Raw genomic sequence first — 8,960 nt, 5'->3', positions numbered from 1 at the left:
GGGGTTTCCCAAGCACAGGGTCCTTTTAACGCCAACCCACTTCAAGGGCAGCATTCACCTGAGCCAGCTGTGTCATCCCCATGGCACTTGGATGAAAGAGGCAAGGGGAACTAACATGACAATGAAGCTTGCATTGCTGACTGATCCCTGAGTAATAAAGCCATTTGTCTCTGATCCAGGAGTCTTGTGTCTTCTACCAGCTTCCATGAGACTGTGGTAGGCTCACTTGTGAGCTTGCAAGTCAGGTAAAACCTCAGAACTTCCCAGTTCTTGACAGAGAGGACTTAAGGAAATCAACAGGGTAAATGATCAGGGAGCCAGCTGGGTCACCCTGTCCTTCATCCCTTACCTGCTAGTACCTGGCAGTGCTATCTAGCCCAGGTAGAGTCAGAGAGGGACAGCACAGGGGGAGGGCAGGACAGAGGATCTGGAGACCCTGAGAAACAACAGGGAGCCCCCACAGGCAAAGGCTAACAAGTGACACATCCCCTGAACAGCACCTTCTCATTGTGCAACCACAGAGTGCAGTTACAAAACTCAGCATCCACAGGCTAACTTAGCCTCAGATAAGGGGAAGAGAAAAGGAAGGGAAGGAAATTCAAAGGGTAGCTTTCCTTTACACCCACAAGCGATTTTTAAAATGTAACAAAAAAAGAAAATACCCTATTCACAAGAGCAACAAAACAATAAAATAAATACCATAAGAATGAATCTAGGAAAAAGTTCACAAGACCTATATGGAGAAAGCTTTAATACTTGTATATTAAAACATTCTGAATAAATTGTTAGGTGCACTGTTCTTAGACAGGAAGATATGAAATTATAAAAATGTCAATACCCTCAAGTAAATATATAACTCAATGCAATCCCACCCAAAATCATAATAGATGTTAATTTTTTAATTTGCATTCTTTTTTATTTATGTATAGTCAGTCTACAATGTTGTGTCAGTTTCTAGTGTACAGCATGTTTCAGTCATACATATACATACACACATTCATTTTCATACTCTTTTCATAATAGATTTTAAAAGATGTTTATCAGCTCAGTATGAATTCATCGGAAAGAGAACATGTGCAGAATAGCCAAGACAATTTTGAAAGAGAAGACTAATAAGCAAACTTGCCTACTAGAAATCAAAAAGTTAGTAATAAAAATAGTTTGGCAATTAGGAAAAATATATCACAGATTAATGAACATAATAAAAAGTCTAGAAATAGACCAACAAATATAGGGAAATTTTTGTTTACAACAAAGATAGCAATTCAAATGAATAGAGAAATACTTTACTATTCAACAATGGTGTAGAGACAGTTGGCTATCTATCTGAAAAAATAAAGACAAAATCTTCATGCACAATATTAATTTTTTTAAATGTCTAGCAAATCAAAGACCTAAAAGGTAACAAGGGGAAATTTTACAAAGTCATCAGAAGAAAATAATTAAATAAAATATCTAAGAATAAACCTAACCAAGGAGGTTAAAGAATTATATGCTGAGAAAAATAAAACATTGGTAAAGGAAATCAAAGATGATTCCAGGAAATGGAAAGATAGCCCATGCCCTTGGACTGAAAGAATTAATACAGTTAAAATAGCCATACTGCAAAAAGCTACAGATTTAATGCAATCTTTATGAAATTATCCATGACATTTTTTACAGAACTAAAACAAATAACCTAAAACTTATATGGAACCACAAAAGAACCAGAATTGCCAAAGCAAACCTGAGGAAAAAGAACAAAGCTGGAGATAGAACCCTCCCAGACTTCAGACAATACTACAAAGCTATAGTAATCAAAACAGTAAAGTATTGGCACAAAACAGACATATAGAGAAACAGAATAGAAAAGAGAGCCATGAAATAAACCCACACATCTACAGTCAATTAATCTTAGACAAAAGAGGCAAGAATATACAATGGAGAAAAGTCAGTTTCTTCAGCAAGTGTTGTTGGGAAAGCTGGACAGCCACATGTAAATCAATAAAGTTAGAATACTCCCTCACAGCAGACACAAAATAAACTCAAAATGGCTTAAAGACCAAAATATAAGACATGAGACCATAAAACTCCTAGAATAGAACACAGGCAAAGCATTCTCTGACATAAATCATAGCAATATGTTCTTAGCTCAGTCTCCCTAGACAAATGAAATAAAACCAAAATAAACAAATGGGACCTAATAAACTTTAAAAGCTTTTGCACAGCAAAAGAAACTATATAAACAAAATGAAAAAAACTACAGAGTGGGAGAAAATATTTGCAAACAATATAACTGACAAGCGATTAATTTCCAAAATATACAAACAGCTCATATAACTCAACATCCAAAACAAAAAGTCAAAAAATGAGCAGAAGACCTAAATAGCTTTTCTCTCAAGAAGACATACAGATGGCCAACAGGCATATGAAAAGATACTCAACATTGCTAATTATCAGAGAAATGCAAATCAAAACTACAATGAGGTGTCACCTCACACCTGTCAGAATGGCAATTATCAAAGTCTACAAATAATAAATGCTGAAGAGGTGTGGAGGAAAGGGAACCCTCATACATAGGTGGAAATGTAAAATGGTGCAGGCACTATGGAAAACAGTATGGAGGTTCCTTAAAGAACTAAAAACACAGTTACCGTTTGATCTAGCAATCCCACTCCTGGGCATATATCTAACTGGAAAAGATACATGCACCCCAATGTTCATAGCAGCACTATTTACAATAGCCAAGACATGGAAGCAAACTAAATATCCATTGACAGATGAATGGATAAAGAAGATGTAGCATATATACACAATGGAATATTTCTCAGGCATAAAAACAAATGAAATAATGCCATTTGCAGCAATATGGATGGATTTAGAGATCATCATATTAAGTGAAATAAGTCAGACAGAGAAAGACAAATATATAATATCACTTATACGTAGAATCTAAAAAAAAGATACAAAAGAACTTATTTACAAACTGAGTTTATTTAAGACTCACAGAACAGAGAAAACAAACTACAGTTACCAAAGGGCAAAGGGGTGGAGGGGAGGGACAAATTAGGGGTTTGAGTTTAATAGATACACACTACTATATAAAAAACAGACAAACCACAAGGAGCTATTGTATAGCACAGGGAACTATATTCAGTATCTTATAATAACCTATAATGGAAAAGAATCTGCAAAAGAATATGTATATATATAACTGAATCACTTTGCTATATACCTGAAAATAATACAACATTATAAATGAACTATACTTCAATACAAACTTTAAAAACAAAAAACAAAAAACAAAGAACTCAAAACCGGAACGCACAAAGAACTTCTCCAAACTAATGCTGTAAACAAAGACCAACCACCCAATAGAAAAATGGCAAGAGACTTGAATAGGCATTTAGAATAGAGTGTATAGAAATGGCCAATAAACATACAATAAGGTGATCCACCTCATTATATAAAACTTTATGAGATACGCATATCCCTTCAATGGCTAGAATAATGTGTCAGTAAGGATGTGTAGAGCAAAGAGAGTGCTCAAATGCTGTTGGTGTGTATGTAAATTGATGCAATCACTTTGGGAAACTATTTGATAAAGTTGAATGTACAAATATATTATGATAAAGCAATTCTATTCCTAGATATTCAGTCAACAGAAATGTGGGCCCAAGTGCAACGGAAGTCACGTGCAAGACTGTCTGTAGCAGCCATTTGTAACAGCCCAAAACTAAAAACAGAAAATGCCTATCAACAATAGAATAAATAATAGTATATCCTTACAATGGAATTTTTACAGAAGTGAAAATGAACAAACGACAGCTACACACCACAACAAACAAACACTAAACACAAAGATGAAAGTGAATTATTTCAGTTATATAAAGGACAGCAAGCAGTAACTGATGATGTTAGAAGGCAGGACAGAAATGATCGTTGAGAAGCACGGTAGGTAGAGTGAATGGGAGGTTGCTTGAGGAGTTCTGGGAAGCTGGTCACATTCTCCTTGTCTTGAGAGGGGGTTACACGGGTATTCATTTTGTAAAAATTCTTTGAGCTTGGCATTTATGGATCATGCATTTTTCAGTATTTATGTTATACCTTAAAAAATAGATTTAAATTTATAATATTAAAAATTTTAAAAACATTGATACTTCTTTGACAATACATCTATTTCTGAGTAACAGCCGGTAACAGGTTTAATAGGTAGACACTAGCAGGAGTACAACCAAAGTCTAGAACAAGAAAAACATGCCACTTTCTGACTAGTATTTGACATCGTACTGGTGACACTAGCCAACAAAACTAAACAAGAAAAGAACAGATGTTTAAAATTTTGAAAGGAGAGAAAATAAGGCCACTTACAGATCATATGATTATAAACCCAAAAAGTAAGGAGAATTCCATAAGAAAGCTGAATACAAAATTAATATACAGAAACAAAACTACAATGAGGTATCACCTCACACCAGTCAGAATGGCCGTCATTCAAAAATCCACAAATGACAAATGCTGGAGAGGCTGTGGAGAAAGGGGAACCCTCCTACACTGCTGGTGGGAATGCAGTTTGGTGCAGCCACTATGGAAAACAGTGTGGAGATTCCTCAAAAGACTAGGAATAGACTTACCATATGACCCAGGAATCCCACTCCTGGGCTTGTATCCAGAAGGAAATCTACTTCAGGATGACACCTGCACCCCAATGTTCATAGCAGCACTATTTACAATAGCCAAAAGATGGAAACAGCCTAAATGTCCATCAACAGGTGACTGGATAAAGAAGAGGTGGTATATTTATACAATGGAATACTACTCAGCCATAAAAACCGACAACATAATGCCATTTGCAGCAACATGGATGCTCCTGGAGAATGTCATTCTAAGTGAAGTAAGCCAGAAAGAGAAAGAAAAATACCATATGAGATCGCTCATATGTGGAATCTAAAAAACAAAAACAAAAACAAACAAACAAACAAAAACAAAGAGTAAATAAAGGACAGAAATAGACTCACAGACAGAGAATACAGACTTGTGGTTACCAGGGGGGCGGAGGGTGGGAAGGGATAGACTGGGATTTCAAAATTGTAGAATAGACTATACACTGTATAGCACAGGGAAATATACACAAAATGTTATGATAACTCACAGAGAAAAAAATGTGACAATGAGTGTGTATATGTCCATGAATAACTGAAAAATTGTGCTGAACACTGGAATTTGACACAACATTATAAAATGATTATAAATCAATAAAAATGTTAAAAAAATTAATATACAGAAATAATTGGCTTTCACTTACAATAAGAGAAGCTGAAGTATTTGGTGGAAAAAACAAACTGCTATTTAGCTTCAGCTTCAGCCTTACCTGTTAAAATTCTAAATAACTTCTTTAATGACAGTTTTGTCATTCCTAAAATAGTAAGGGATTAATGATTTGTAACCACATATGCCGTCATCAGTTCTAAGCATTGGAATAGCACCAGTAATACAATGCCATTCACACCTCAGTAATTTTTTCAGGAAGTAAAGAAAGCACAGCATAATCTACCAGAATTACCTGAATTGCTGTAAGGTAAGCAGAAAGTGAGTGGGCCACTACCATCACTCTGCTTCAGGCAAACACTGAGGTGTTGCTGTACGAGAGATATTTGAAGTTGCCTTTGCTTATACAACATTTTCCTATAGAAGCCAGTATTGCATGTTGGAAAAGACCTCTTGAATGAAAGCTGGGTGAGATAATGTACTTTGCGGATGACAGTACCAGACAGCAATAAGCAACACTGCAGAAAAATACTCACAATACTTTGCCATTCCAGGAAGAAAACAAATCCCATGTGTTATGCATGTAAATACATAGAAAAGGAATTTGCCATATCAACCCTGAATTGGGAGTTGCTGGGGAGTGGAAGGGAGACTACAGCTTCAACTATGCTGTTTAGATGTTCTTTAAAATGTATTCAGATATTATTACTAATGTGAATTAAAATAATTAGAAATTTCTTAAAGCTAGTTATGCATTCTAGGGGGTAACAGAATGGCCCTCATTAGAGCCAATGTCAAGAGCACTCTTGGGCTGGAGCTCTGGACCTGGGCCTCAGAGTCTCAAATGAAGCAACAAAGGATTCATAATTCATAGTGCCCAGATGCCCAATGTGGAGAAAACTCCTGAGTCCCACTGAGCCATGTCCATCTTGTGCCTAGCTTCCTGTCCCCAAGTTCCCTCAGCTTTCTTCTCCCAGAGACCCATCTACAGCCATCTTTTACCCTGCCCAGAACCAGACACTGACTTGCTAATTCCTCCCCTACAGTGGTTCAAGCAGTTCCTGCTGATTGATTAGGAATTACCGACTGACACCAAGAAAGCCCAAGGAGTGGGACTGATAATCCACCCCGACAATCTATGGGCATCTCAGAGTAAAGAAAAATAAGGCAGGATGAAAGCTATCTGATCTAGTGCCCAGCAAGCCATTCCCGAATTATATAAAAGTTATATGATGAAATCACCTGGAAGAGAACTTTCTAACAGATCAGATTCCCTTTCAGGATGATGAGGAGGAGGAGGGGGATATTGTTTACCATTCACTGAACCCCAGCTACACGCCAGGCACTGTTCAAGATGCTGAGGACAGAGCTGACAGCTGTCAAGTGGGAAAGACAGATTATAAACATAATAACAACTGGACAGCTACTATTTACTAAGCACTTAGTATATTCCAAGGACATTTTACATACATTATCTCTCAACTTCCCTGCATAGTAGATGGCTTTCTCTTTATTTCACCTGTAAGGAAACTGAGATTAGAGAAGGTGAAATGACTTGCCCATGACCACCCAATTAGAAAGGGGCTGACCAGGAGAGGAAATCAGGTGCATCTATGGTAGGACCCCTGCTAACTGCCTTTGTCTTGGGACAGGACTACATTCCATTGGAAGGGGAGCTCACAGCGAGGATTCACAGGACCCAGGACAATGATGAGCCGGAGGTAAAACTGCTGAGGTCTGGAGAGCAGCAGACAAGGACAGACACCTTTGTGTTCAGATCCCCAACACTGGTTATGCCCGGAGCCACGAGCCCCACCCTGTGTCCAGGTCAGCTTTGCACTTCTCCATCTGTCCCTTACAACATGGCACGTCCACATTTGCTCTCCTGAATGGTGTTCCCATTATTCCCTGACCATAGGATGTTCAAGGATCACCTACAGAATTCCCCAGGGCCAAAGCAGAAGTTTCCTGGAAGCTCCCCCTCCTCCCTCTCCCATCTTCCCAACCCACTCTCTGTCCAAACAACAGGAGCACAGTAACTGTTCCCAAAACTTGGGACTATAGAGGTAGGTGCCAGGGGCATCCAATTTTACACCATGGGACCTCAGGAGGGCCCTCCAATGCTGGTGTATAGGCAGTGTGTGTTCCTCTAGCCAGGATCCAGACCTAAGTCACTACCACAGGGGAATTTCTTGGTTCATAGACAGAAACACCGGAAATCCAGACATAAGAGCAGATGCGGGCCAGGCATGCAGGGAAAAACCCTTAATCCTGGTCCAGGAAGTCTGAGTTCCCTTCATGACTTTGTCACCAACCAGCAGAGCTCTGAACTCAGATGCAAAGCACCCTTGTACCTGAACCCCTCAAATGTGGATGAAAACAAGTTCTATGATCTTCAACTTGGCATAAAACAGAATCATTCTGGAGGGGATTACAAGAATCCCATGGCCAGGAATTCTGATCAGTGGTTCCGACATCCAGTAAAGAATGTGCATTTTACACCCATTGGCCAGAGAATACCAGTGCCTGCCAAGTCACAGACCACGAGGTTCACTGCCCATCCAGAGATTCCTGATTGAAATGTAATTCGGTAGAAAGCAACGCTATGAAGCCCTAAAAATTAGTAGATACTACGCTACTTCGTAAAAACGGACAAAGTGAGCAATGGCGTGTTTAAAGGACCACTGTGGTAGAAAATATTTCACTGTGCTCTACAACCACTGGCCAGTAGTACCTATTCCAAAATCAGTGTTGGGGGTTTTCTCTCACTAATCCTGGAAGAGCAGTTGAGCCACACCTTCCTTGGTTCCCTGGATTGGCAGCGCAGCTGCGTCTGCACACTGACCCTCAGATCAAAGGCGCCGCTGCTGCGTCATCTTCAGGGGAGCCTGATACTCAGACCCAGCTCTGCTGGTTCTGGGCTCCTGAGTAAATTGGTTCCTCTTTCACCATGACGTTTTCATTATCAGTAAACTGGGCTACAACAGATAACACCTCTCTGGTGTAGTTTAAGTCAAATTAGAGAAAGTAAACTCTTAGTTCGTTTGATGGGAGTGTAACAATGACCATCCTGCTAAACTGATTGATATACAAGTTGATCATGCAGCGGCTGCTATTAAGGCTCAATTCTAACGTGGCTTTCCCTTCACAACACCGCTGGAAGGACCTGACAGTTATTGACAACTTACACAAATTGAGGCTTAACTCACCCTATTACAAGACCAAAGGAAGCTAAAAGGTCACTTCCAGGGCGAGGTCTCAGGGGATGACGGAACTACATGTCAGGATCTTGGTGCAGCGTTCCACGCGCGGACTTAAACTTTAATCCATTTTCCGGTGAAGGTTTTCCGCATATCAGGTCAACTCCAGGAAAGCCAAGAACTTGACCCCGGAAACCTAGCCCTAGAGAGGCACCACTACTCCGCCCCCTTGAGGCCTATAAAAGTATTTCTCTCAGTGACCCATCCACCACAGCCCGGGCTATTCCCCAACTCAGTTACCTCCACTTGTAACTACCTAGTTACAAGCGGAGCCTCGGAGGGGGCGGAGCTTGGCGTGAGGCTGCTTTGCGACTGCCGTTCCTCTCGCGTCACTTACATGTTTAGCCCAATCCTGCGCAAACCGGTCCGCGTGAGGAGCTGAAGATTCCAACACCCAAGGCGGAACCCAGTAGCCACCCTAGAAGCCAGGACTGCAGAACTCCCTACAGGCGC

Source organism: Camelus dromedarius, chromosome 2, assembly GCF_036321535.1.
Source record: "Camelus dromedarius isolate mCamDro1 chromosome 2, mCamDro1.pat, whole genome shotgun sequence".
NCBI lineage: Eukaryota > Metazoa > Chordata > Mammalia > Artiodactyla > Camelidae > Camelus > Camelus dromedarius.
This window is presented reverse-complemented; position numbering follows the sequence as displayed.